The sequence below is a fragment of the Gopherus evgoodei genome, chromosome 2, assembly GCF_007399415.2.
Source record: "Gopherus evgoodei ecotype Sinaloan lineage chromosome 2, rGopEvg1_v1.p, whole genome shotgun sequence".
Taxonomy (NCBI): Eukaryota; Metazoa; Chordata; order Testudines; family Testudinidae; genus Gopherus; species Gopherus evgoodei.
Window position 1 is genome coordinate 132726367 of NC_044323.1, and position 24153 is coordinate 132750519.

The 24153-nt window shown below is 48.8% G+C and overlaps 1 protein-coding gene and 1 long non-coding RNA gene across 2 annotated transcripts in view; both read right to left on the minus strand.

Moving 5' to 3' along the window:
* Positions 1-24153, minus strand: part of CTNND2 (catenin delta 2) — a 1223799-nt gene that overhangs the window by 555810 nt on the left and 643836 nt on the right.
* Positions 1204-20500, minus strand: LOC115646166. Its single transcript, XR_003998955.1, has 3 exons — positions 20490-20500; positions 18916-18921; positions 1204-1275 (listed from the first exon to the last, which is right to left on the minus strand). It is a non-coding gene; the product is annotated as an uncharacterized LOC115646166 (long non-coding RNA).

The following is a 24153-nucleotide window of genomic DNA, read 5'->3' on the forward strand; positions in this document are numbered from 1 at the left end:
GCATGACGCACGCATCTTTCGGAACACTGGCCTCTTCAGGAAGCTGCAGGCAGGGACTTTTTTCCCTGACCAGAAGATCACCGTAGGGGAAGTCGAAATGCCCGTTGTGATCCTTGGATACCCCGCTTACCCGTTAATGCCGTAGCTTATGAAACCGTACACAGGGAGCCTTGACAGCAGCAAGGAATGGTTCAACTACAGGCTAAGCCAGTGCCGAATGACTGTGGAGTGTGCTTTTGTCTGTTTAAAGGGTCGCTGGCGATCTCTGTATGAGAAGCTGGACTTGGTGGAAAACAGCATCCCCGCAGTTATATCCGCGTGCTGTACCCTCCATAATATTTGTGAAGGGACGGGTGAAAGATTTAGTCAGGCATGGACCTCCGAAGTTCAATGCCTGGAGGCTGAATTTTCACAGGCAGAGAGCAGGGCTACTAGAGAGGCCCAGCAAAGGGCTGCAAGGATTAGGGATGCCTTGAGAGAGGAATTTGAGGCTGAAAACCAACAGTAATGTTTGGTCCCTTGCACGGGAGTGAAGTGCAGTGGTTATAACATTAGTAGGAATCTGTGTTTGCTAAGCTGATTTGCAGTGCCTGTTTCTTTCCTGGGCTAAGGTATCTTTAGCTTTATGCAATAATAAAGACTGTTTTCAAAGCCAAAAATTTATTTATTGAAAAGAAAATTACTTTATTGAAAGAAACACAACTTTTTTGGAATCTGAAAGGGCAAGGGGGTGGAGTGAGTAACTGTACAATCACAGATTTGCATATGTCCTGTCTGGAGTGCTGTGCAATGACTGCTGCACTTCAGGATGGCTATACTGCATGGTGATGGGGGTTGAGTGCAGAGGGCAAGGATCGTAGTTCTCAGAGCTGGTTGGTGAACATACAGGTGTTGGAGGCAGCTGGTGGTGGTAAGAACCCGGATGTTGAGGAAGGGGGGTTGGAGCTGACATGGGGGCACAAGGGACAGAGCTTTGGGACAAGAGGTATACGAGGTGACAGTGCTCCACCTGCATGGCTACGAGGGCCTGGATAGAGTCCACTTGGCGCTCCAGGATGCTTATCAGCCGCTCCATGCTTTGCTTCCTGTGCGCTGCGTTTTCCTTGAGGATCCTGCTTTCCCTCTCCCTCCATTCCTGCGCTTTTTGATTCTCTGTGAGAGATTGGTGCATCACTTCGTGCAGCATCTCATCTTTGCTTTTTCGCGGTCTCTTCCGGAGGTTTTGCAGTCTTTCAGCCGGTGATAACATGGACAGCCGAGATCTCAAGGTCGCATCTGTACAGGCAAAATGCAACACTTAACAGAGGCAACATTGTTTATACCAGACAGAGTAATTCCCCCCTACTTAAGGAGGGCACATACAGTCTTCACAATAGCATAATTTTGCCATCCCAAAGAGAGCGCACATAACCCATGGGAGCCCCGAAATGGTGAGTAAGGGGGACTGATTGTTTCAGGGCTGTACTGTCCTCTGGGTTTCTCTAAGTTGGGGAGAGCCAACAGCTGCAGGGGGCATCTACACTGAACACTATCCCAACATTTTCCACAGGAGTTTATCCTGGAAGATATCTCGCTGCTGCGGGTCACCTGGGAAGCATGGGAGGGTCTTCTACTGCAATGCGGATTCCACCCTGGCCCCTATGGAGCTTGCCTATGTGCAGCAATGGTCCCCCAACCCCTCGCAGCACAGTGGCGCGGACATGTTAGCCTGACTGGGACAAGGACCACAGTGGCTCTCCCAATAAACCTGTGCAAGCACATTGCCCACTTTCTGGATGAGACTTTTGAAGAGATTACCGAGGCTGATTACTGTGATGTGACAGACAACATCAATGCGTTATTCCGCAACTAGGCATGTATGCATGCAGCCCTAACCCTCCCTCCTCTCCCTAAAAAGTTCCATCATGAAAATAAAAGCTGATTACCGGGAACCCGCTCTTCTGTTTGTCCTCCACCAAGTATCGGCTGCTGCGACTGGCTACCTTCCTCCTGGCTTGAGAAGAGCTCCTGGCTGCATGCCTCCAGGGACTCTGAGGTGTCTCCCCCCACCCCAGTACCCCCACTATTGCTTTCCTCCTCCTCCTCCTTCTCCCCTCGCTCTGAAATGTCCATGGTGATCCTCGGAGTGGAGGTGGGGACACCCCCAAGTATTGCGTCCAGCTCTTTGTAGAAACGGCAGGTCGTGGGGGCAGCAACGGAGTGGCGGTTTCCCTCGCAGGCTTTGCAGTAGGCACTCCGCAGTTCCTTTACTTTAACTCTGCACTGCATTGTGTCCCGGTCATGGCCCCTTTCCATCATGGCCCTTGATACCTGCCCAAAGGTACTGTAATTCCTACGGCTGGACACAGCTGGGACTGCACAGCTTCCTCCCCCCAAACACTGATGAGGTCCAGCAACTCGCCATTGCTCCATGCTAGGGCTCGTTTGGCGTGTGGACGCATGGTCACCTGGAAAGATCCACTGATTGCACTCCACACCTGGTTGAGCAAATAGGAAGGGGATTTTTTGAATTCCCGGGGAATTTAAAGGGCAGCTCTAACGGTTGGTCACCTGAGGCCAGGGCAGTAGAGTTCGAACTGATGAGCAGAGTGGCTAGAACAGGCATTCTGGGATACTGCTGAATACTTCTGGAGGCCAATAACAGCGCTTTTAGTGGCCACATTGGCAGGGCAGCGCTGCATCAGCAGCGCTATAGTCTTTATTCCTTTTGCAGAGGTGGAGTACAACCAGCGCTGTAGCCAGGGAGATACAGCGCTGTATGTGCCTTGCCAGCATGGACGGTGAGTGAGTTGCAGCGCTGTAAAGCCATCACCAGTGCTGCAACTCTCAAGTGTAGCCAAGCCCTCAGTAAATGTTGTTTATTTCTCTCACACTCTAATATACAGTGGGAAGGGGGGAAGAGGTATACTCCACACATGTCAGTTTTATGGGTTCACAGACTGCAAAGCTGTCAAAGCAGTGCTGCCCTTTTAGCACCTTAACCTGTGCCTTTAGGCTTAATCATACTTCTGAGTACTTGAAGCAGCCTTTGAGCATTGCAGTCCCTTCTGAAAACAGTGTTTGGGCACTTATCCCCAACACTGAATACTTCTGCCCTTTTGGAGCATTCTGATAAATTAGACAGGAGCAAACCTCTGTTTTGAAAAACCTCTAGGTGCTCAGCTCCTTCATGATTCCCTGGTTAGGTGCCCACACTTTTGAACAATTTGGCCACTGTGTGTATTGTGATACTGCATGGCCAGAGGGCAGCAGGAGAGTGTTAGCAGGGAGCCTTATTCCCTCCAAGGGGAGGAAGGTTTGCTATAGATTAACTAGAGCACCTGAAGCCAATTAGAGCACCTGCAGTCAGTCACATGATAAAAACCCCTGCTTCAATCAGACAGTGTGGGAGTTGGAGCAGAGAGCAGTTTGAAGGAGTTGGAACAGAGAACAGTTTTGAAGAGAGACAAAAGGAAAGTTTGGAGGAGTGCTGTGGTGGGCTGAGAAATCCAAAAAAACCCTAGGTAAGGGGCACTTGGCTTGGTTAGAAGGAGGGCAAGAAGCCCCTCCACAAGCTGAAGGGCAGGAGAGGGAAGTAGCCTAGGGGAAGGAACTGTCAGTTCAAGTGGTTCACCACTAACCTCTGGACCCCTGGGTTGGGACCTGGAGAAGAGGGCAGGCCCAGGTTCCTCCCTCTCCGCTCCCCTCCTTTTCTAGCCTTTGTCTGTGCAAATGCACTAATTATTGAGGAAAAATCTAGCTTTTGTGCAATGTCACAGTTGATATTAAATATGGTGAGCCCATTGAAATGCTCTTTTCCCATAGTTGAACGGTGATAGTTCTTTACCTGCTTCAACACGTTGAAGGTGTGTTCATCTGAAGCCACGGATGCAGGCAAACTGACAAAAATATGCAATTGTGATATTAGGAAACACCTCAGAGAATCCAAGTTAGACTATTTCTTGAAGCAATTCCTTTGGCTTGCAATCCAATTTAAATAGATAAAAATTAACAAGCGTTGAAATTTGAGGCCCCCTTTGAGCTTGAGGCCTAGCCCAAATGCCCACCCCCTGCTGATTGGCCCTGGATACCTCCCCCAGCAGAATACCACATTTATAATATTTAACAACCGCTTCATACCCTTTCACAACCCTTTCACACTTGCACTCAGGATGTCACGTAAATCTATCACAGGATATCAATTTCTCATACTCACCATTAAATCCACAGACTGCTCTTATATCCAACCTCACTACTAACAATATCCAGGGCAAGAAGTCCCCAGGGCTTTTCTATTGACACAACCTACAGAATTCTACATTGAAATTATGCACTCAGGAACCTCAAGATGCATACAACACTTCCTTCCTCTGATAAAACACATGGGGGGGGACTAAACCCACATCTCCTCACATCACAATCACAGCTCCTCCAAGTTGCTCCAATGTATCAGTCTGCCATGTTATATAGCTACACCTACCTTGGTTATGTAGCTGAACTGCACACTGAGCTGGCCCACTCATTCTCAATACCCACCTCCAGCTGGAATTCCCACCACTGTTACAGCTAAGTTTCTCCAGCCATACTTCAGGTCTAACCAGCTTACCTATCTTCCAAGCTGGGCCACTCCCCAACACATTCTGGCCAGCCCTCCTTCCCACCATGACCCAGCACAGAGCTGATGTGTGTCTGAACTATTCATTTTATAGATTTCAGATGTTTGTTATCTTCAATCTCCCCACCTCAGATCACAGCTCACATGTAGGGGCTGCAAAAAGGGCTCAGATACCCTAAGAGAAGCAGTCTCCAAGATCCCAGAAAAACAGCAGTCAAGGAGAGGGACTCAGACCCCCACAGAGATGTAGGGCTCCCCAAAATCCCATCACACATACAGAGAGTGAAGGGGAGAATTCAGGGCTGACAGGACTCCCACCTCAACCCCCCCAACTTCCTCTGCTACCTCCCATATTCTCCAGCCCCACCTGTCTTTTCTCCTCCCACTAAGCCCTACCTGCTCCCCTAACCCATCTTCCCTCCCCTATCACCCATTCTCATTTACCTCCCTCCCCATAACAGTTCCACTTGCTGTACTTAGATTACATTTCTGAAAAAACAAAACAAATACCACACAGAAACAGGACAGAGGCTGATTTTTCCCAAACTTTTACAGTTCATTCTCAGTTTTCTGCCCAGGGTGGGTTTCAAACTTCAAATTTGCAGGCTGAGAGAAGTCTATGCATCTCAGTCAGATTCACCTCTGAGAGAATATGTGATGGAGATGAATATAGTGAGAAACAATAGCTGTGAGCAGTGTGAACTGCCCATTTATGTCAGTGGGTGTTTCCTTTCCCAGCTGGAGAGTTTCTGACAGTTGTCGAGTATACCTGTTTCCAGCTTCTCACTCCAGTCCCAGCAGTACATTCTTTGCCTATGCTGTTATAAGCTCCGTACCCAGAGGCGCATAGCTTCCCCAAATCCTAGCATGCATAAAGGGGGGCACGGAGCAGGGCTCAGACACTCCTAGGGGAGCAGTGAGCCCCAGATTTCAGATGACGTAAAGGGACTAGGGAGTGGGGTTCAGACTCCCCTCCCCCTGGTAAAGCAATCCCCCACCAGAACCCAGAGGGCAGGAAAGATTTTAGCCTTAAGTTGCTATAATATCCACTTATCAATGTAAACCACTGGATAACAAGCCACATATTAGGAGCAAGAGTAGTTGGGAATGCATATGCTAATGATAATGTGATACCTCCCCGCAAAACGCGAGTAAATGCATATACCTTTATCACCATCTACTTGAGGGCCAAAATCAAACAGAAAATTCTGAATCTAAAATGAGAATAAAAGAAGCAAATATACCTTTCTCTGCTTCCTTTATTAGTACAAACTCATTTTACACTTTTCTCCAAAAAAATAATAATAGCATTTTCTGTATTCCTAATCCGTGTCCTTTTTCAAAAACAACATTTAACATCTATTGTTTTGAGCAATTTTTATCATTCCTGATGATCTATGTCATGTTTTTTTTCTATTCTATGCAAAATGCAGATAAGTTGGGTGTGTATTTTGGTGGCAGGAGAAGGGAAGAGTTGTTTATATGGACAGCATAGATATTATGAAACATCTTCAGAGAAATCATTCAAATCAAATACTGGGCTTTGTTTCTTTGGTTGCTGCCTGATGTGCTGAAGGCAGCTCAGAATGTCTTATATAGAAAAAGAAGGGCAAAAGATTGCAAAGGATGAAATCCTCCTATATTGCATCATTAAACTTCAACAACATCTGTCATCTACTATGGCATTGACGTCAAATCTCACAATACAATTTGCATCAATCTGTTCATCCTATTGAAGAACAGCTTACTATGGAATTGGACAAGACACATTATTTCAGCTGACACTTTCTAAGAATAAATATATACTTTTAAAAGTCTTCTATCTATTATAACTTCCATATGTTGTCCCTCCCACCTTTCTTTCTCCATCATGTAAATCTCCAGTCTTTGACAGTGACCTCTGAGATATACCCTCTGCACTGCTCTATTTCATTCACAATAAACCTTTTTATATATTCTTCCCCAAACAACCCCTCATCATCCTTTCAATCCCAATTTTAAAACTTTTTATTTCCCTCAGCTCCACATTGCTGATTTCTAGCCTCTCTTTTACTTAACTGTGAATTTGTTTTTACGTCTGTCCCAATTAGAATGTGAACTCTTCAGGGAAGAGACCATGTCTCTGTGTTTGTAAAATGTCATGAACACCCACTGTGCTATTTAGGTAATGATTATATAAAAATAACACAATAAAATGTGAAGCAGTTCACCCATAGCTGCCAAGTTTTGTTCTACTCCATATGTAGAAACTTATGTAAATTATGTAATGAACTACTTTACATATTTACAAATAATCCACATATACCCATACATTTAAATTTACGGTCAACTCACCCTGCCCTGAGTAGTGGTGGTGGGCGAGGGTAGGTCACGGAGTTACACAAAACTTGTCAGACCTGGCTTAAGCAGGTAGGTGGGGAGATGTTCAAGGGTGTCTGGGGAGGCTCCTCCTGCTGGTGAGGGCTAAATGGGTCTGGGGGGGTGTGTGATAGGATGCTTGGGCTCCCAGATGATGAGGCCACTGGAAGCTTAAAGTCTGCTAGCGGTTCCTTGTTGGGGATGATGGGAGCAATGGGGAACCTGGGACTGATTATCAGGTCCCATCTTATTCTGCTGCTCCACCTGCTTTCATGAGCCATCACCACCTCCCAGCTGCTGGTTCTAGGGCCTGATTCTACAGAGAGAGAAGGCACTGAGCTGCTTGCTCATTAGATGGCAGAAGGGCCTCTAGAGACCCAAAGGCACAGTAGCAAGCAAATCCCTGTATGCTTTACACAGCTCAGTTAGATGCCTTACACACTGGGTAATGCGAGAATGCAGACAAGACTGCCAAACATGTGATTGTCACACATGATGCATGCCATCTGGCAGCCCTGCACACTGGTTTCTCAGCTCTAGCATTCTGAAATGAATTAACTGAGACACTGACTCTTCATTTTTCTCTTGGACCCACAATCTTGGCTGGGACATTGCTCTAAAACAATCGAAACTGTCAAATCTTCACACATTTTTTTCTGGTCTGTTTTTGACTATTGCACAAAGGTCCATGGTCCAGAAAACTATCAAGGTTCCGCAAAAGTTCCTCAGAGCTGCAGCCCATTGCACTCAATATATGATGTTTTTTCATCTTAAAAAATAATCTAAGACTAAACATTAACTACTCATTTTGACACTCGTATCTGGACAGACCTTTCCCGACTGCATGGCAGACAGACAAAGATGATTTCTGGCAAGTGCTTGAATAACTCTGAAAACTCATGAGACTTTTGCTTGAGTCCAGTTAAATATAAAAATCTCTACTTCAACAGCTCATTGAAGCAAATGGAATTCCATCTATTATATGTTTGGAAATATTCTTAATCAAAAAGTAGCAATTGTTGAATATATGATGTACAATGATATCAAAATGGGCACTGTTCTTACAGTATTTCTGCCCAATGGGCCACGCTGGAATATCTTTTCGAAGCCTGTATAATTGTGTAGAGAAAGTCAATATTGTAAAACTGCATTCAGTCATTTAAACCACTTGTTTCCTTTTTGGGGGAGGAAGCTGGAGAAGGGAGAGGAACAAAATGAGGGAACATACAGGGGCAGCTCTATGGATTTTGCCACCCCAAGCATGGCAGGCAGGCTGCCTCTGGCAGTTTGCCTGCGAAGGGTCCGCTGGTCCCACGGCTTCGGCGGACCTCCCGCAGGCACGCATGCAGGAGGTCCACCAAAGCCGCGGGACCAGCGGACCCTCCGCAGGCAAACCGACGGAGGCAGCCTGCCTGCCGCCCTCACGGTGCCGGCAGAGCGCCCCCCGCGGCTTGTTGCCCCAAGCACGCACTTGGCGTGCTGGGGCCTGGAGTCGCCCCTGGGAACATACAAACCTCACATTCAGGCCTTGTCTTACATTGACAGATGGGGGATCAGGCTCAGATTCTCTGCTGCACTTTTTTTGTTCCAGCAAGTGACTCCCCACTTCATGGGAAAACCAAGTTCCTTGCTGTGTACAAAAACCCATCTCCAGCTCATCAGGATTCATCCTTCCCCTTAGCTAGCATAAGTAGTTGGAACATCTCTTTAGGTCATTCAGTGAAACTTCATCCCTCCCCTACTAACCATTTCTTGAGGGTTCCTTCTTCAGCCCTTCCCTTTTCTTCATCCCAGGTGAGTTCACACACCATCATAAATACAAATGTACACATAGAAAAAGTACATAAATCCAAACATGTAACTCAGAGTTATCAGTTGTCCAGATAGCTTTAATCACAAAAATCACATTTAATTATTTCCTTTTTTTTTAAAAGAGAGACTCTAGCATCTATAACACCTAAGCTATGATGACTTTCATATTTCCTGAGCTTCTTCACTGAACTGCCTCACCATTTAGTCATCTCTACACTTTCTTGTCCTTTAAATAGCTTAGCCATCTGTGTCAAATAACTTCCATTTAACACTCATCACATTATGTTTTTCTACCCGGCTCAGTCGACTTTAGATATTAACCTCATCAAAACCCTAGGTGGGTGTTAATACAGCTTTGTGTGACAGAACTGATGCCTTTGTTCACTGGCAAAATAAGGCTAATTAGAGGGAAGGCAAATAAGAAGAGAGAACTTAGTTTTTCTGAACATGAACTGCCTGTGGTCTGAACTGAATTTGCCACTATGAACTTCCCACAGTGAAACATATAAATACCAGAGTTAATGGCTGAGAACAGCTTAAGAAAATTATAAATACAATATATTTCTTAGCTAATTTGGAGTCTAGGCTTCAAAATAAATATTACATGTAAAGAACTCAATCCAGAGCACCTCTGGAGAATTATAGAGCTCGCTCAATCCCCAGCCAGGCACCTCAGAAATCAATAGCAGCTGATGGTGCAGAGCACTTCCTCAAGGATTTCAGCACTTTGTGAGTGTTGGACAGAGATGCCAGAATGCGTACATACCCTTCTGTTCCTTTCTCCCCTCTTTTACTAACACAAAATAAACAGTCATTTGGATTTAGGGAGCTTGGTTAAGCTTCTTATACACCAAACAAGAAATTTTCTTTGCCATTTATTAAACAAACATAACAAGCAAAGCGGGGGGGGGGTATCCAGAAAATTTACAACTATTAAAAACTAACAGACAAAACGTTGCTTGATGGTGTCTGAAAGGACATTAAATGCTCAAAGCAGAGACAGACTTCTCCTCCATTCCCTAGCTTGCTGAAATTCCCACTACTCCCTAGCTTGTGTGGGGAGGGCTCATCAAGCAGGTGAATCTTAAGATGGAACACTAGGAGAAGTGGGTGCCTGGCTGAGGATTTTCTGAGACTCCCAGGCTTCCTGTCAGCTAGTGGAGCAACAGCCACACCTGACAGATAGAAAAGGTGTTTATCCTGGGAGTCCTCTAATCATTTCTGGTCCTTGAAAGGAAGATTTGCCCCTTCTGCTCTGGAATTCAATCCCACTCCTCCTCTCCAGGAGAGGGGAAGGAGACACCCACCAGCTTCAAGTTTCCTTGAAACAGATTTTATGCAAGATCTCTGTGTCAACTGATCTTCTCTTTACTCATGCAATTTAGGGAAATTTCAGGGGTAAGTCCTACCTGGATCCTTCATTTCTATTGTTTTTACCTCATTATAGATTCTCCATCTTGGTCATGTCTAAATGATGGTATTTGTAAAAAGTCGGATGGAAAATACCCTTACTGGGCTCCACACAATGAAAACTATTATAGCAAAATCTATCTCCAGCCCAGAACATGATACTGTGGGGAGGAGGCTTGGTGTTTAAACTTTTCCATGTCTCTTCTTCCTGTGTTTTTTATATTGTGAAAATCTCTGGGTGATGACAAAACAGGGATGAGTGTTGTCAGCTCTCACAACAGCTGTTGCTTATCTTGCATTAGCCATTAAAAAAAGTGTAATGATATTTAACATGTTGCAGATATGGAGAATGTGTTATACTAAAGGCAGTTTAGAACAGCTGGAATAAATTAGAAAGAAAGCAATCTAATCTTCCCATTGTTCAGCTGGAAAGTACGCATCTTCTCAATGCACTACAATGTAGAGTAAGACCAATCTCTGTTGAGGTATAAGCAGATCAATAAGGGAAGAACAGAAGATTAACATCTTTAGAAACAACTCAGTTTATACTAGTTTCTCATTAAGATTTCTTGGTGTTTCCTCCATTGCCCTACACTCTTTACAATGTTTCATGTATCTGTGATATCATTTAATTGGTCAGAATAAACACAGCAGACCAAATTCACTACAGGCATATGCACGTGAGACCTCATTCCTGTAGTGTTGTGTTCACTTACTGTATTCCAGCTGTGATTCTGGATCACAATCCTTAACTCTGGACGTATTATGAAAGTTAAAGGAAGCTTTGGTTTTGTTTGATTTTTAAATATGCAATTATTTAATTTATGTAACTCTGAACACATATTCTACCAGTGTGGTATATAAATTATGTTAAAACTAAGTTTAACTTTAACACTAAACCATTAAGATTTTTTGCTTGAAAAATCCTAAACCTATGTGGAAAACACCAAAAAACAAAATAAAACAAAATCCTTATAGCTTTAGTTATTTTGCTTAAGTAATTTTATCATGTTCTATTACAAAATACAAATATATTTTAAAAGAGGTTTCAAAAGCATTTCAATGTCAATTACATCATTTTATATTTACAGTACCCCAAAGTGTGCTAGGTTTCTCATAATAGAAATAAGAAGGTGTGGTCCCACGAGGATGGACTGATTTAAATTATAATGGCACTGCTGAAAAAGCACTCAGTTAATAAAGAACTAAAGAAGTGTAATGTAATTAATGGAAATAAACATAGGTTTAAAGAAAATAAATCCTGTCAAACTAACTTGATATCTTCTATTGATGAGACTATAAGTTTAGTTGATAATGGTAACAGTGTTGACATAATATACTTAGGCATTTGACTTGGTATCACATGACATTTTGATTAACAAGTTAGAACAATATAAAATTAATGTGGCACACATTAAATGGATTAAAAACTGGCTATGTGATAGGTCTCAAAATGTAATGGGGAATTGTCATCAAAAAGGTTTGTTTACAGTGGGGTCCTGGAGGGGTTGGTTCTTGGCCCTAGACTATTTAACCTTTTTATCAAGGACCTGGAAGAAAACATAAAATCATCATCAATAAAGTTTGCATATGATATAAAAATAGGGGAACAGTACACGATAAGAGCACAGGTCACTAACTTAGCGTGATTCGGACTGCTTAGTAAAACTGGGCACAAGCAGTCTTTTAATACAGCTAAATATAAATTTATACACTGAGAGACAAAGAGTGTAGGCCATATTTATAGGATGAGAGACTCTATGCTGGAAAGCTGTGATTCTCAAAAGGATTTGAGGGTTGTCGTCGATATCAGCTGAACGTGAGCTCCCAATGTGATGCTTTGGCCAACAGAGCTAATATGATCCTTGGATGCATGAATAGGGAAACGTCGAGGAGAAAAGACGGTTACTCACCTTTGTAACTGTTGTTCTTCGAGATGTGTTGCTCATATCCATTCCAGTTAGGTGTACGCGCCGCGCGTGCACATTCGTCGGAAAACTTTTACCCTAGCAACTCAGTGGGCCGGCAGGTCGCCCCCTAGAGTGGCGCCACCATGGCGCTCCATATATACTCCTGCCGGCCCACCCGCTCCTCAGTTCCTTCTTGCCGGCTACTCCGACAGTGGGGAAGGAGGGCGGGTGCGGAATGGATATGAGCAACACATCTCGAAGAACAACAGTTACAAAGGTGAGTAACCGTCTTTTCTTCTTCGAGTGATTGCTCATATCCATTCCAGTTAGGTGAATCCCAAGCCTTACAAAGGCGGTGGGGTCGGAGTGAAATGTGGCAGAATAAAACTGCCGAGCCAGAGGCTACAGCCTCTCTTGACTGCTGAACCAGGGCATACTGCGAAGCAAAGGTAAGGACCGAGGACCAATGGAGCTTCGCGACAGGTCTCGTGGGTAGAAACACGAGCCAGCAAGGCGGCAGATGAAGCCTGAGCCCTGGTAGAATGCACGGTGATGTGGCTTGGGGAACTATGAGCCAAATCATAACAAGTGGGGATGTCCGTCATCACCCAAGATGAGATCCTCTGAGAGGAAAACAAGCAAGCCCTCCCTTTGGCCCGCTACCGGGGCAGAGCTGGGGCGCCTTAGGCAATGATTCTGTCAGCACAATATAATGCGAGCACTCCACAGATGTCCAAGGAGTGCAACGGTTATGCCCATTGCGTTGAGCTGTGGGTAACATGAAAGGCCAAACACTTTAGGGAGGAAAGCCGGGTGCGGTCATAACTGCACCTTGTCTTTGTGGAACCTTCGTAAGAGCTCTGATCTCAGAGACCCGTCTGGCCAAGACTAGGTTGAGGTCCCAGGGCGGGGCTGGGCGGTGCACCCGAGGGTGCAAGCGCTCCAAGCCCTTGAGGGACCTCGAACCCATAGAGCGTGGGACACTGAACGTCCATCTTAGCCTGCTGGAAGGTAGGGATGGCTGCTGAGAGTATCCTCAGCGATGATACCGCCAGATCCTGCCGCTGAAGGCCAGAGGCAGGCCAAATAGAGGGGATCGAGACCTCAGCAGGAGCAAGATCGAGCGTACTGCAGCTGTAAAGGAAACGCTTCCACCTGGCTCGGCACGTTGACCAGGTGGAAGGCTGCCTGTCACCCCGACTCAGGTACGCAGGAGCCACCGTGAGGCGAAGAGGCTGCAGGTCCGAGTGACGAAGCCTGTCATTGCCCTGAGTGATGAGGTCTGGGCTGACAGGCCGAGCAACGTGGTATGTCAGTGCTGCCTGGACCACTCTGGAGTGATCATGATGATGCACGCTCTGCCCCTGCGGAGTTTGAGCAGGACGTAACGAACCAGTGGGAACAGTGGGAAGGCATAATGCAGTTGGCCGTCCCACGGCATCAGGAATGCGTCCAAAATCGATTCCGAGGAGAGACCTTGGAAGGAGCAGAACACCTGGCATTTCCTGCTCTCGCGGTGAGCGAACAGGTCTGTGTGAGGAACCATCTCCACTTCCGGAAAGCGGGACGCCTCACATGGGGCAGAGTGATCACCCGTAAGACAGGAAAAACCTGCCGAGTCAAAGAGTTAAGACGTTCCGAACGCCTGGGAGAAAGGACGTCGCCAGCTCCATCGAGTGGGCCATGCAAAAGACCCGGAAATGGATGGCCTCCTGACAAAAAAGGGGGAAGGACTATGTCCCCCCTGAATACTTATGAAGCACCTGGCCATTGTGTTGGCTGTAAACACCGAGATACAACGGCCTCGCAGCTGCCGCTGGAACCCCTGGCATGCCAGGCGGACTACTCTCATTTTTGGGGCATTAATGAGGAATGCCAGCTCCCTAGAAGACCGAAGGCCTTAAGCTCGGAGGTGACCATGAGCACTCGAGCAGAGAGAGGATGCGTCCGCCATCAGGGGCAGTGAGGGCTGGGGCGGATGAAACCGCATCCCTGTCCACACCAAGGAGGGAGTTAGCCACCACTCTAGGGAGCCTAAGGCGTTCGAGGGAACGGTGACTACCATGACCACTGGCTCCCTGTCCAAGCGGTACGCCGAGGTGGGCCGGACTTGGAGAGGACGGAGGCGGAGCTTGGCGTGTTTGGTTACAAACTTGCAGGCAACCATGGACCCAGGAGACTGAGACAAGAACGAGCTGAGGTCGTTGGGAAAGCCTTCAGACCTCAGATGATTGTTGCCATCGCCTAAAACCGCAGTTGTGATAAGCAGGCTCCGGCTAGGTAGGAGACCAAGATCGCCCCTAGGAAGCCCAACCTCTGCGTGGGAACCAGAGTGGATTGCTCTATAGTAATCATCAGGCCTTGCTGTGAATAAGACCGTGACGATGCCCACGGGCTGAGTGGTTTGTGTCTCAGAGTCTCCTCGGATAAGCGAATCGTCCCAATACGGAAAACCGCATATCCGACATAGCTACGGTAGGCGGCGACTATGGCCGTAAACCGGGAGTATTCACCGCTGGCTATAAAGCGGAGGCATCTCCCGTGCAGAGGGAAGATGGCATTGCGAAAGTACGCGTCCTTCCTATCCAGGGCGGCATAGTAGCCCCCAGGAGGCAAGGATGGAATAATGGTTCCCAGGGATACCATGTAGAACTTCAACCTTATCCCAAACCGGTTGAGTCCATGCAGGACCAGGGAGGTCTGAGACCTGTGTTCGAGTGGGGGACTAGGGCATAACGGGAGTAAAACCCCTAGCCCCTTTCGTCCGCTGAAGGGGGACAGGGCTGGAGCAATTTAAAGGTGGTACCTATGCTCCATCGTGCGCAGGACCCAGCGATCTGAAAGTAACTGGGGCCATGCCAGGAGAAAGCGGGATCAGGATCCCGTCCTGCGACTGGTACACCGCCCTCCGGCGAACCTTGGAAGGTCCGTCTTTTGTCCCAGTGGTAATTGCGAGGGACCTTGACTTTGGCTTTTTAGGGGGCCTGACTTTTGTCTGCGACCACCTTGGCCTTGCCGTTCTCCAGAGTTCTGCCTCTGGCTAGGCACAGAGTATGGCGGCTGGGGCCATAAAGGCCTGCGTTTGGTCGCTGGCGTATACATGCTGAGACGCATTAGGACCCTATTGTCCAGCAGGCTTCGCAGTCTGGGGCTGTCTCTGCCGCGAAGATGCCTTTACCAACAAAGGGTAAATTCTTTCCCCCGTCCTCAAAGACGGCAGCGAACTCCAGGTGGGAGGTTCGAGGGAGAAACTCCTCCACCCAGGTGCTATAATTATCGCAGCTAAGCAAGGCTTGTTGCTTTGCTACCCAGAGGTGCAGGGCCCCTGCAGAGTACACCTTGCATTCGCCAAGGCTCTTTCTGCTTCGGGGCTGGCGCCCGCTGGCCATCATATCAGGATCGTGGTCCTGAGCATAAAATCTGCGCCTATGAGATGACACGGATGCGTGTCCGGACGGCCATGGAGGTACGAAAGAAGGCACGGGCCGAGTCTCTGACTCACTCGGACCTTGCCCAACTCGGCACCGGGGACCGGCATCGGGAGGCGTATCGGTACCTGGAACGAGATCCAGACCCGCAACCAGAACGGTGTTGGGAGGTCGACCGAGATCTCGAGGCTCGGAGAAGAGCTACAGGAGTCAAGGTACCTGCCCCGGTGCCAGATGTCGGAACGGTGCCGATAGCGGTCGGCGAACGGGATACCGACCGGTGCAGCGAGTGTGACCAGTACCGAGGAAAACAGCACCGGGACTGCCAGTGGTGTCCGGCGTGCCGACAGGACTTGGAGTGTCTGCGGGACCGTGATCATGAACGGTGCCGCTCTGCTGTACTGACAGGGGACAATCCCTTGAAGAGACTGTATTACCCGTACCGGCGGTGCCCGGGTCAGGCAGCACTGACTCTGTCATGGCACTGAGAGCCCTCGCCGTTGGTAACATCTCCGGCGTGCAGGGAACAGCAGGCTCAACCACAGAGCGTACTGGGGAGCTGTCAGGCACCGGATTCGACGGCCCTCGTGGGGCCGGGATCCACGGTACCGAGGTCATCCACGGTACCGAGGTCATCCACGGTACCGGTAGGTGCCGGTGCCGGGCGAACCGAGCTAGATAAGCTGTCTGGCTGCGGTGCCGTCAGCACTGAAGCAGCGGGAGTAATACGCTCAACTACGGCGCGTGCCGGGGAGCCGTCGGGCACCGGATTCGATAGCCCTTGCGGGACTGGAATCGACGGTGCCGATGTTGTCGGTGCCTCGGAGGCTTCGGTTGGCATGGAAGCAGCCGGAGCAGGAGCTCAACCACGGCGCGTGCCGGGGAGCCGTCAGGCACCGGATTCTACGGCCCTTGCGGGACCGGGATCGACGGTGCCGACGTCATCGGTGCCGCAGCAGGTGTCGGTGCCGGGCGATCCGACTTAGACCAGCCCTCTGGCCGCGGTGCCGTTGGCACGGAAGCAGCCGGAGCATTAGCTCGACCACGGCGCGTGCCGGGGAGCCGTCAGGCACCGGATACTACGGCCCTTGTGGGACCGGGATCGACGGTGCCGACGTCATCGGTGCCGCAGCAGGTGTCGGTGCCGGGCGATCCGACGTAGACGAGCTCTCTGGCTGCGGTGCCGTTGGCACGGAAGCAGCAGGAGCAATACGCTCAACCACGGCGCGTGCCGGGGAGCCGTCAGGCACCGGATTCTACGGCCCTTGTGGGACCGTGATCGACGGTGCCGACGCCATCGGTGCCGCAGCAGGTGTCGGTGCCGGGTGATCCGACGTAGACGAGGCCTCTGGCTGCGGTGCCGCTGGCACGGAGCAGCAGGAGCAATACGCTCAACCACGGCGCGTGCCGGGGAGCTGTCGGGCACCGGATTCTACGGCCCTTGTGGGACCGGGATCGACGGTGCCGACGACATCGGTGCCGCAGCAGGTGTCGGTGCCGGGCGATCCGACGTAGACGAGCCCTCTGGCTGCGGTGCCGCTGGCACGGAAGCAGCAGGAGCAATACGCTCAACCACGGCGCGTGCCGGGGAGCCGTCAGGCACCGGATTCTACGGCCCTTGTGGGACCGGGATCAACGGTGACGACGTCATCGGTGCCGTAGCAGGTGTCGGCGCCGGGCAATCCGACTTAGACGAGCTCTCTGGCTGCGGTGCCTCTGGCACGGAAGCAGCAGGAGCAATACGCTCAACCACGGCGCGTGCCGGGGAGCCGTCAGGCACCGGATTCTACGGCCCTCATGGGACCGGGATCGACGGTGCCGACGTCGTCAGTGCCGGGCGAGCCATCTTAGACGAGCTGTCTAGCTGTGGTGCAGCTGGCACAGAAGCAGCAGGAGCAGTAAGCTCTACCACGGCGCGAGCCGGGGAGCTGCCAGGCACCGGATTCCATGGTCCTGGGGGACTGGAATCGACGGAGCCGAAGTCATCGGTGCCTCTGCAGGTGACGGTGCCGGATAACGCAACTTAGGCGAGCTCTCTGGCTGCGATGCAGGTGGCACGGAAGCAGCGGGAGCAGGGGGCTCAACCACGGCGCGTGCCGGGGAGCCGCCAGGCACCAGCAGGAATCATAGACTCTCTCGACCTCGGAAGAAGGGAGCGGTGCCGAGTCGACATCGGTGCCGGCGACGGTCGGTGCCGAAAGGCCTTGGTGGTACCGGCGGGGTCCGGTGCCGAGGAGGCGCTTCTGCCCGCCGCTTGAACATCGCTCGGCGCCCAAGGTGGAGGGGTAAGTGAAAGTCCCGCACCTTTTGTTCTCGGCTTAAAAGCCTTGCAAATGGGGCACTTATCTGTCAAGTGTGATTCCCTGAGGCACTTCAAACAGAAGTCATGTAGATCTCTCTTCGGCCGCGGCTTCTGGCAAGCCGGGCCCCTTTTAAAACCCGGTGAGCCATGCATGGCTCCGGCACTGGGCTCATGGAAGGGGCTACTTCCTGAACCCCGCTAACTAAACTAACCATACAAATATATATATAAAAGTGTTATAACTGCATAATTATATACGAGAAAACGAGTAGCTAGGGAAGTGGAGGTCAGCTAAGCCGCGCTCCACTGTTCCAACGACCGACACGGGCGGTAAGAAGGAACTGAGGAGCGGGTGGGCCGGCAGGAGTATATATGGAGCGCCATGGTGGCGCCACTCTAGGGGGCGACCTGCCGGCCCACTGAGTTGCTAGGGTAAAAGTTTTCCGACGAATGTGCACGCGCGGCGCGTACACCTAACTGGAATGGATATGAGCAATCACTCGAAGAAGAACTAGAGAGATTATTTTACCTATGTATTTGGCACTGGTGTGACCACTGCCAGAATACTGTGTCCAGTTTTGAGGCTCACAATTCAAGAAGGATGTTGGTAAATAGGAGAGGAGTGCCACGAGAATGATTAAAGAATTAGAAAACATATTTCATAGTGATAGATTTAAGGAGATCAATCTATTCAGCTTAACAAAGACAAGGTAAAAGGGGCACTATCTACATGGGGAGCAATTATTTAATAATGGGCTCTTAAATCTAGCCGAGAAAGGCATAACATGAACTAATGGCTGAAAATTGAAGGTAGACAAATTCAGACTGGAAATACAGCATATATTTTTAAGAGTGAGGGTAATTAATAAATTTGAAAAATGTTTATCAAAAATCTTTTGCACTTACACCTAATTGATTTATTGCACAAGGGTGCTCTTATCTATAGACAGTGAATTGAACCTTAGGCGCCGACTTTCAAAAATGTTGGGAGGTGCTCCACCCCTGGCTCTGCCCCAGAATCTGCCCCCCCTCCACCCTTCCCCCAAGACCATACCCTGCCCCTTCCTGTGCATGCACCACCCCTGCCCCACCGCTTCCCACCCAGTTCTGCCCCCTTTCCCAAGCACGCTGCATCCTTGCTCCTTCCCCCTCCACCCAGAGCATCCTGCCTGCATGCTGCAAAACAGCTGATGGTGGTGGGTGGGAGGCGCAGGGGAAGGGGGAGGCACTGATCTGTGGGGCCTGCCAGTGGGCAGGAGGCACTGGGGGGATTTGATGCGGGGCTGCCCATGAGCATCCACGGAGCATCCATGGAGGCAGCGCCTATGAATTGAACTAATTGTTTCTGGTTCTCATGTTCTTCAAGATTTTAGAACTAGTAGACCTCATCCTCTCATGCATACTTTTTATTCATAGATTGGAAGAGGAAAATGTCTTTCCTGCTTTTTCAACTCCCAATCAGTGACAGTTTCTCATTTTTGAATGAACTAGTCATTGAACTGAACTAGCTGAATAAACTGAAATGAAGAAAGTACTTACTGAACCTCCAGAAAAGGCTACTGTTGTCAAAAGCTGGTTTAGCACTTCAGCAAACTCAGGTGCTTAGCCAGTGACTTCCACCAGTTCAGTGGCTGACTTTATTTAAAACTTGGCAGCAAATGTGTATTGGGTAATATTATTTTTATTCATTTTAATAGGAAGGCCTTAACATGGGTTGTCATAATTTCAAATGTAACTTTAAATGGATTTATTAAAAATAAACCTGCATTTAATTTAAATTTAGAAAAATCTGATTTTCCTTTTATTAATTTTTTTAATCTACCCTGGGTCCCAACCTCAAATGGCACATCTACACCTCAACTGATGGTGTGATTGTAGTATGAGTAGGCACACTTGTATTAGCTTTAATTTAGCAAGCTCAGGTAACAGTAGTGTAGAGGTGGTGGCACAGACCTCAAATAGGTTAGCTGCCCAAGTACAAGCTGCCAGGGACCCTAGGTACAAACTCTTGTTGCTAGCCAATGATGAAATTCATCCTGCCACGTTACCCATGTTATCTAGCTTGAAGCTAGCACAGGTGCGCCTACCTGCGCTACAATTACATCTTCACTTCCTTCACTTGCAGTGTAGACCCAGCTTAAGAATTTAAAATCTAATTCAGACATGTTGCAACAAAATGTGGGAAGAAAACTAGAGTGTAAAAAACAAACATTGAGAGCTGCTTGGCGAGGGAAAAAAGACTGATGGTACAGAAATGATTATGATATGGTTATTATAAATACATACTTAGGCTGTTATTCAGAAAAAGTCGTGCACAACATGGTGGTTTACATATTATTTAATCTATTTATTTATTTACAGTATAAATAAATGTGACTACTTTCTTGTAGGCATCAAGAAAATTAGCAGGCATAGTGCACTGGCAAGCCAGCCCAGAAAATGTGTTCCATATAAAGGGATTGATGTGGGACATACCTCTTAACCTCACCACTAATACTAAAGAGGGTTGGAGAAGCACTGTCTAAAAGCACCTCACGCTTTCACACTGGTGCTGATCCTATTTGCAGTCTCTCAGAAAATACAATAAATATACTAGAATTTTATGTGAGAACTGATAAAATTGCATCCTAGAATCAACAACTGAAATAAAATTCTGAAGAGAAAAACAAGCACACTTTGCACCATACATGATCTATTCCTTCAGAAACTGGTTACTATCCAAGAAATATACTCAGAGCTTACTGTAGTATTATGTTTGGTATGCTTATCACTATCAAAATACTCTGTTTATAGAACAGAAAGACTAATATTGACATAGTCTCCTTCCTTTCTTCACAGATGTGTAGAAGAGGATAAGAGGAGACATTAATTTACAAAACTGGAAGATTTTGAGGCTGTCCAGAAGAATAAACGTTCACTATTATTTTGAAGGAACCTTTTTTCAGCAACATCATTTCTGTTGCTGTTTAATTTTGCAAGAAAAATCTTAAAGCATAACTTAACTGGAAACAAGTTCCTATACTGGAAAAGCTAGGAACACAAAACAATGTGAACCTTCATCTCTTTACACTAATCAAATATGTTTAAAAAAACCCTCAGCAGTACGATTCACAATAAAACTTAACACCAGAAACTGATTTGATGTTTAATTTTATTGTTGTAGACCCCGCTCCTCCGCCCTTAGTTCCTTCTCATTGAATGCCCAGTGACTAGACCAGTGGCCAGCAACCTTTCAGAAGTGATGTGCCAAATCTTCATTTATTCACTCTAATACAAAGTTTACACGCCATTATTACATTGTAATATTTTAGAAGGTTTCTTTCTATAAGTCTGTAATATATAACAAAACTATTGTTGTATGTAAAGTAAATAAGGTTTTCAAAATGTATAAAAAGCTTCATTTTAAATTAAATTAAAATGCAGAGCCCCCTGGACATGGCCAGGACATGAGCCCTGTGAGTGCCACTGAAAATCAACTCATGTGCTGCTTTTGACATGCGTGCCATAGCTGGCCTAACAATGGACTAGACTCTGAGGGGTCGCGGAAAACATGTTTGCATCATATCTTGAAGAAACACAGTTACAGACAGTAATTGTTTCCTCTTCTTCAAGTAGATGCAGCCATGTATTCCACTTAGGTGATTCACAAGCAGTACTTACCCCAGGAGGCAGGGCTCAGAGTCTGTCTAAACCAGGGGTCAGCAACCTATGGCACGCTTGCCAAAGACGGCACGCTAGCCAATTTTTAATGGCAGGCTGGAGCATGTCATTAAAAATCCTGCCCAGCCCGGCCTGCTCTCCTCTGCACTCCGCTCCCCCCGCGGGGGCAGGGAGCAGAAGCATAGCAGTGCAGGACGGAGCACCGGCCGAGCGCAGCAAGCTGCCGGCCCCTCCCCTGCCTTCTCCCCTCCTCTGGAGCCCTGCTGCCGCGCGCAGCGCTCTGGGAGTCGGGGCTGGCGTTCTAGTGGGCAGCGTTTGGCTCCGCGGGGAGGCAGACACGCTCCCTGCTCAACCGGAGCTCTGCCGCCGCCACGCGCAGCGCTCTGAGGGGCGGGGCTGTGCTCTCCCACGGGGCAGCATGTCTGGCTCTGCGTGGAGCCTCATGGCAAGGGGCCCAGGCCTGGAGGGGTTGCATAAGGGGTGGAGGCAGTCGGGGGACAGGGAGCAGGGTGCGTTGGATGGGGGGGGATCGGGGTGGGCTAGGGGCGGGGGTCTCTGGAGGGGGCAGTCGGGGAGCTGGGAGGGTTGGATGGGGCATGGGAGTCCCAGGGTTTGTGAGGGGGGCAGGGGGTAGATAGGGGTCAGGGCAGTCAGGGGAGTGGGAGCAAGGAGGGTCCTGGGGAAGCAGTTAGGGTGGGGAGGTCTCTAGGGGGGGTGGTCGGGGATAAGGAGCTGGGGGACTTGTATGAGTTGGGAGTTCTGGGGGTCCTGTCAGGAGGCAGGGGTGTGGAGAGGGGTTGGGGCAGGCAGGGAGCAGGGGGAGGGTTGGATGGCTCGAGAGTTCTGGGGGTCCTGTCAGGGGGCAGGGAGTGGTTGGATGGGGCATGGGAGTCCTGGCAGTCTGTCTGGGGATGGGGGTGTGGATAAGGGTCAGGGCAGTCAGGGGACAAGTAGGGGGTAGGGTCCAGTCCGGGGACAAGGAACAGGGAGGCTTAGATAGGGGGTGGGGTCCTGGGGGGCAGTTGGGGGGTGGGGTCCCAGGAGGGGATAGTCACGGGACAAGGAGCAGCGGGGTTGGGAGTTCTTAGGGGGGCAGTCACCCAACCCTCTCCCCTGAGCCCTGACCCCCGGCCCATCCCGCCCTCCCCCCCACACACGTACACACCATGCCCTCTGTCCTCAGCCCCGCACACCCCCCAGGCCCCTGCCCTGAGCCCTGTACCTCCCTCATACACATCCAGCCCTCTGCTTGACTCCTTCATCCCCACCCCACAACCCTAGCCTTGACTCTGGCACCCCCACCCATACCTAGCCCCCCCTCTGCCCTGACACCTCCAGCCCCCAGCCCTCTGGGTCCTGGCTGCCGGCCCTGCACAGCCCGCTGGTGGTCCGGGGTTCTGGCTGCCGGATCCTTGCCAGCTGGGGTCAAAGCAGCGGGCTGAGCGGGCCAGCAGCATAAGTTCAACATTTTAATTTAATTTTATATGAAGCTTCTTAAACATTTTGAAAACCTTGTTTATTTTACAATACAACACTAGTTTAGTTATATAATATATAGACTTATAGAGAGAGACCTTCTAAAAAACATTAAAATGTATTACCGGCACGCGAAACCTTAAATTAGAGTGAATAAATGAAGACTCAGCACACAGCTTCTGAAAGGTTGCCAACCTTTGGTCTAAACAAAGATAGCAGGACTGCCCTACCAACATTTGCATCCATTCTGGATGATGCGGTGATGGCATAATGGTTCATAAACATATGTATCGACAATCACATAACAGCACTGCAAATATCCAATATTCAGACGTCACTGAGGGACAACAATATTGATGTAGTTTGAGCTCTCATGGAATGAGCTCTCATACACTGAGGCATGGTCAAAGCCTATAGAGCCAGACTGTCCCTGAACAGAGGTGGGATAAAGGAAGTGATGACGGACCACTGTTCTGGACAAAAGAGTCAAAATGGATGCTTGGGGGGGGGAGGGGTATGAGGGAGGGCGTGTTGACTGGCCAATCCCTGGACCTGAATGCCTTCCCATCTGGGACCTATGCCTTTTCTGGTGTAGCCCCACTGTCTTAGGGGAGGAAAAGGCTGCCTAATGTGTTGCAGATGGTATTGCTGCTGCTCCCATTGGCTCCCAAGGAACATAAGGCAGCCCTAGAATCCTTGAAGGATTGCAGAGTTTTGTTTATCTTGTCGGAAAATAGCATCCAGGTATCAAAGGACAAACCATCTATAGCCTGCTGTACGTCTGGAGCAATGCCTGAATTCCGCAGCCAGGATGCCCTTCTCATGAGCACGGCGAAGGTCATAACTTTGGCCAAAGTGTCCACAGCGACTCGCACAGACTGCAACAATATCTTGGCCACCAAGCAACCCTCGATGGATGAATGCCGAAATTCCTCTTTGGAGGTTTCTGGGAGTGGTCTTTAAACATAGATATAGCCATCCAAATTACAAAGTCATATTTGAACAATGATTGCTGATTCACAATCTGCATTTGCAGGGAGCAGGTGGTGAAGACCTTTCTACTCATTAAGTCCATCCTTTTAGAGTCTCTGTTGTTAGGAGTGTCTTTAGAATTTGAGGCTGCACGGGAGTAAAAACCTTCAACTCCCTGCATCAGGACAAAGCAGCCTTTCTCCAACCATTTTGCAGTAGGCAGTACAGAAG